At 35.3% G+C, this 5606-nt stretch overlaps 1 non-coding gene across 1 annotated transcript; it reads right to left on the bottom strand.

Moving 5' to 3' along the window:
- Positions 1–3331: 3331 nt before the first annotated feature.
- On the bottom strand, positions 3332–3438 carry LOC116100061. Its single transcript, XR_004122429.1, has one exon. It is a non-coding gene; the product is annotated as a U6 spliceosomal RNA (small nuclear RNA).
- Between the last annotated feature and the right edge of the window lie 2168 nt (positions 3439–5606).

Genomic DNA, 5606 nt, shown 5'->3' with positions numbered 1-5606 from the left:
TCTGATCCTGGGTGTGTCAGAGCACCTGGGAGTGGAGCTTCCTCTGGGTGTTGTGGGACTGGCTGCCTTTTTTTGGTTTTTCAAGACAGGGTTTCTCTGTGTAGCTCCCCCAACCCCGGCACCACCTGGTTTATAAACTGTCACTTGTTTTCTTGATCTTAGCCATTCTGATGGGTGTAAGATGAAAACACAAAGCAGTTTTGACCTGCATTTCCCTGATAGCTAAGGGTGTTGAACATTTCTTTAAGTGTTTCTTAGCAATTTGAGTTTCCTCTGCTGCAAATTCTCTGTTTAGAACTGCTCCCTGCTTTTTTAATTGGGTTTTTCATTTTCTTGATATCTAGTTTCTGAGTTCTTTATATATTTTGGATGTGGAGTTGGCAAAAATACTTTCCCATTCTGTAGGCTGCCATTTTGTCCTATTGACAGTGTCCTTTGCCTTGCACAGCTTCTCAGTTTCATGAGGTCCCATTTATTAACTGTTGATTTTAGTGCCTGCACTAATGATGTTCTTTTTCAGAAAGTCTTTTTCCAGTGTGTTCAAGGCTATTCCCCAATTTCTCTTCTATCAGTTCATTGTATCTGGTTTTATGTTGAGGTCTCTGAACCATTTGGAGTTGAGTTTTTTGCAGGTGATAAGTATGGATCTATTTGGATCCTTCTACACATAGTCATCCAGTTTGACCAGCACCATTTGCTGAAGATGTTGGTTTTTTCCCCTCAGTGTATATTTATGGCTTCTTTATAAAAAAAAAATCAGTTTCATAAGTATGTAGATTTATGTCTTGGTCTTCAATTCCATTGATTGCCATTTCTGTTTTTGTGGCAACACTGTGCTATTTTTATTACAATAGTTCTGTAGTACAACTGGAAATCAGTGATATTTCCTGCAGCTCTTTTTTTGTTTAGCAGGTTTTGGTTATCCTGAGCTTTTTGTGTCCATATGAGGCTGAAAATTTTCCTTTTAAGACCTGTGAAAAAGTGTATTAGGATTTTGATGGGGATGGCATTGAACCTGTAGTGGTTTTTTTGAACCTGTAGGTATTTTTACTATATTATCCTACTTATTGGTGAGCATGGGAGACCTTTCTATCTTCTGATAACTTCAATTTCTTTCTTCAATGTATCTAAGTTTTTATTATATAAGTCTTTCACTTGCTTGGTTAGAGTTATCCCAAGATACTTTGTTATTTGAAGCTATTGTGAAATATGTTGTTCCCCTGATTTTGTTCTTATTTTGTTTGTCATTTGTATCTAGGAGGGCTACTGATTTTTATGAGTTAATCTTATATCCAGATACTTTGTTGAAAGTGTTTATCAGCTATAAGTGTTTTCCAGTGGAATTTTTAGTCATTTATATTTATGTCATATCATCTACAAATAAAGATACTTTGACTTTTTCCTTTCCAAGTTGTATCCCTTTGATTTCCTTCACTTGTCTTAATGCTTTAGCTAAGACTTCAACTGCTTAAAAGGGCTTCAGGGGCTGGGAGACATAGCTCAGAAGTTAGGAGCTTTAGAAGCTCTTCCAAAGGTCCCGAGTTCAGTTCCCAACAACCACATGGTGGCTCATAATGATCTATAATGAGATCTGGTGCCCACTTCTTGTATACAGGCATACATGCAGGCATAACATTGTTTACATAATAAATGCATCTTTTTTTTTTTTTTTTTTTTTTTTTTTTTTTTTTTTTTTTTTTTTTTTTTTTTTTTGGTTTTTTCGAGACAGGGTTTCTCTGTGTAGCCTTGGCTGTCCTGGAACTCACTCTGTAGACCAGGCTGGCCTCGAACTCAGAAATCCACCTGCCTCTGCCTCCCAAGTGCTGGGATTAAAGGCGTGCGCCACCACCGCCCGGCGTAAATGCATCTTTTAAAAAAGACTTCAAGTACAATATTGAATAGGTACAGAAAGAGTGGATAACTTTGTTTTGTTTCTGATTTTATTGGAATCGCTTTGAATTTTTCTCTATTTAAGTTGACGGTGGCTACGGGCTTACCATAAACTGTGTATATTATGTTGAGGTATATCCCTTGTATCCCTAATATCTCTAGGACTTATATCATTAAGAGGTGTTTGACTCTGTCAAAGGACATCTGCAATTAATGAGATGATCATGTGGCTTCTGTCTTTCAGTTGTTTTTTTTTTATGGTAGATTATATTTATGTATGTTGAACCATCCTTGCATCTCTGGGATGATGTCTAGTTGATCAGAGTAGATGATAGATGATCTTTTCAATGTGTTCTTGGATTTGGTTTGCAAGTATTTTATTGAGAATTTTTGTATCTATGATCCTAAGTAAAGTTGGTCTGTAATTCTCTTTCTTTTTAAAAAAGATTTATTTATTTATTTATTTATTTTATGTATATGAGTACACTATCGCTGTACAGATGGTTGTGAGCCATCATGTGGTTGCTAGGAATTGAACTCGGGACATCTGCTCGCTCTGGCCCTGCTCCCGCCAGGCCTGCTTGCTCTGGCCGAAGGGTTTATTTATTATTATATGTAAGTACACTGTAGCTGTCTTTAGATATACCAGAAGAGGACATCAGATCTCATTACGGATGGTTGTGAGCCACCATGTGGTTGCTAGGATTTGAACTCAAGACCTTCAGAAGAGCAGTCAGTGCTCTTAACCACTGAGCCATCTCTCCAGCCCCTGTAATTCTCTTTTTTGTTGAGTCTTTATGATAGGTTTTGGGCATCAGAGTACTTCATAAAATAAATTGGGCAATATACCTTCAGTCTCTATTTTGTGGAATAATTTGAAGAGTATTAGTGTTAATTCTTCTTTGAAGTTCTGGTAGAAATCTGCACTAAAACCATCTGGCCTTGGGGTTTGTTTGGTTGGGAGACTTTTAATAACTGCTTCTATTTCACCAGGGGCTATAGGTCTTTTTAAATTGCTTTTCTGATCTTGATTTAACTTTGGTATGTGGTAAAATTGTTCATTACTTTTAGGTTTTCCAATTTGGTGGAGATCAGGTTCTTAAAGTATGTCCTTATGATTATCTGGATTGCCTTAGTGTCTGTTTCTATGTCTCCCTTTTCATTTCCAATTTTGCTAATTTGGATCTTTTCTCTTCCTCTTTTAGTTAATGTGGATAAGGCTTTCCCAATCTTACCGATTTTCTCAAAGAATCAACTCTTTGTTTCACTGACTGTATTTGTTTGTTTCTTTGTTTCTTTGTTTCTGTTTTATTGATTTCAGCCCTGAGTTTGATTATTTCTTGCCATCTACTCTTCTTTTTGTCCTACAGCTTTCAGTTGTGCTGTTAAGTTACTAGGATGAGATCTCTTCCATATTTCTTTCTTTCTTTCTTTCTTTTTTTTAAATACGGAACGCTTCACGAATTTGCGTGTCATCCTTGCACAGGGGCCATGCTAATCTTCTCTGTATCGTTCCAATTTTAGTATATGTGCTGCCGAAGCGAGCACCCATATTTCTATGTATTTTTAGTGCTATAACTTTCCTCTTAGCACTATGCCTCATAACTTTGGGTATGCTGTATATTTACTTTCATTCAATCCTGAAAGTTCTTCTGATTTTTTTTTTTCTCTTTTTGGTTTTTTTGAGACAGGGTTTCTCTCTGTAGCCCTGGCTGTCCTGGACTCACTCTGTAGACCAGGCTGGCCTCGAACTCAGAAATCTGCCTGCCTCTGCCTCCTAAGTGCTGGGATTAAAGGCACATGCCACCACTACCCGGGTCTTTCTGAATTTTTACCTTCATCCATTTTTCTTTCATTGCTGAGTTTCCATGAGTTGGTAAGTTTTCTATTGTTCTTGATATTCAGCTGTAAGCTGTGGTGATCAGAAAGAATGTATAGTATTATTTCAACTTCCTTGGGTCTGTTGAGACTTGATTTGTGTTGGCCTATGCATTAATTTGGGAGAAAGTTCCATGAAGAGCTGAGAAGAAGGTATATTTGTCTGTGTTTGGGTGACGTGTTCTGTAAATATCTGTCAGGTCCATTTGGTTTACAACATCAGTTAGCTCCAGAATTCCTCTGCTTATTTTTTGTGTAGATGAGCTGTGTATTGGCAAGAGTGGGATATTAAAGTCTTCTACTATTACTGTGTGAAGGTCAATATGTGATTAAGCTATAGTTGGGTTTGGTTTTGGTTTTGTTTTTTAAGTTTTATTGCATTATGATGAGAAAAGTTACATGATTTCAATTTATCTGAATTTGTTAACATTTAAAAATATATTTTAAGTAAATAGAATTAAATCACATTCTTGTTTCCCTTTTGTACCCCAACTTCTCCCAGAGACCCCTTCTTCAATACCTACAATATCTTTTTTGTCATATTCTTTAAAATTTATGAAATATTATAATAATAAAAATGAGTATTATAAAAGTTGTTTGATATAAAACAACAATCAATTTAATAGTCTCATGTAGATGCTACAGCAATACTGAAAATACATGTTTTTCTCAGTATAAATTTTAAATAACTCCAAACATATTAACTGTATATTTCAAACTAATACATCACTACTAGTATTTTCTTAAATGAACATAAATATATAAAGTCTTTTTGTTTGTTTGTTTGTTTGTTTTGTATTTAATAGAGCTTAAAATCTTGGCTCTTACTGTGGTACAAGCCCAAAATAAGAACAATTTTTAGACATTGGGTTTCACTGTAATAAGGATGTACTTCAATGACCCTCACATCACCAAAGGATTTTACCTCTATCATAGCTAAACTGAGAGTTGACAATTCTGCTGTGTCAAGGAATGAATTGTAGGCATGATTTTTGGATACAGACTTCCTGCTATGGTTAAAGCTATTTGACTTGAGTGAGTGACTTTATTCTCAGTCCACAGAGAACAGGTTACATTCATTTAAGAAATGGTGTAGGTATTAAGATGGTCTATCCATAAAGTCATTCACCAACTGTTCCAATGAACAATGGTTCTGCTTGGAGGGTGGCACAGACATTAGGTGAGGGTGAGAATCTGGTTCATTGGCTGTGATGATTTGGAAAATCGTTCATCTCAGAGAAAGAGTAACTTATAAAGTCCTCTTCTTCAAACTTGATACAAGAGTTACAAACGTCAAGCAAAGCATTCAGTCTCACTCTTTGTTGTTCTCTTACAAGCCCCCTCCCAATTTAATTGTCTACGTTTCTTTTTGGTATATAAATACTTTTGAAATATGTAAGCTGTTATGAAAACTATAGTATAGTATAAAAACATGAAATAACAATACTATTAATAGAGAGACTGAGATAGGAAAAGCAAGATTTCAAGACCCTTATGTTGTACATAGCAAGACACTGTCACGAACAAACAAACTGAAAGTGTATATGGCTTGTACAATATTGGACCTATTTTTCCAATTACCAAATTGGAAAGACCATTGGATGACAATCAATGAATTTCTAATTTCTCATATTTTTGGATTTCAATCAATTAGGATATGTTGGTAATACTAATTTTCATATTAAGATATTAGGAAAAATAATTGTTATTTCCTGTTGTTTTTATTGTAAGAGGTGGAATTAGGTTTGTGTGGATTTGTTGAAAGATTAATTTCTTGTTTCTTCTAGGGTGTAGTTTTGCTCCTTATGTTGATGTTTTCCATCTATTATCCTTTGTAG

The sequence above is a fragment of the Mastomys coucha genome, unplaced genomic scaffold, assembly GCF_008632895.1.
Source record: "Mastomys coucha isolate ucsf_1 unplaced genomic scaffold, UCSF_Mcou_1 pScaffold20, whole genome shotgun sequence".
Lineage (NCBI taxonomy): Eukaryota > Metazoa > Chordata > Mammalia > Rodentia > Muridae > Mastomys > Mastomys coucha.
The sequence above is the reverse complement of the archived record's forward strand: the minus strand, read 5'-3'. Positions and strand labels throughout refer to the sequence as shown.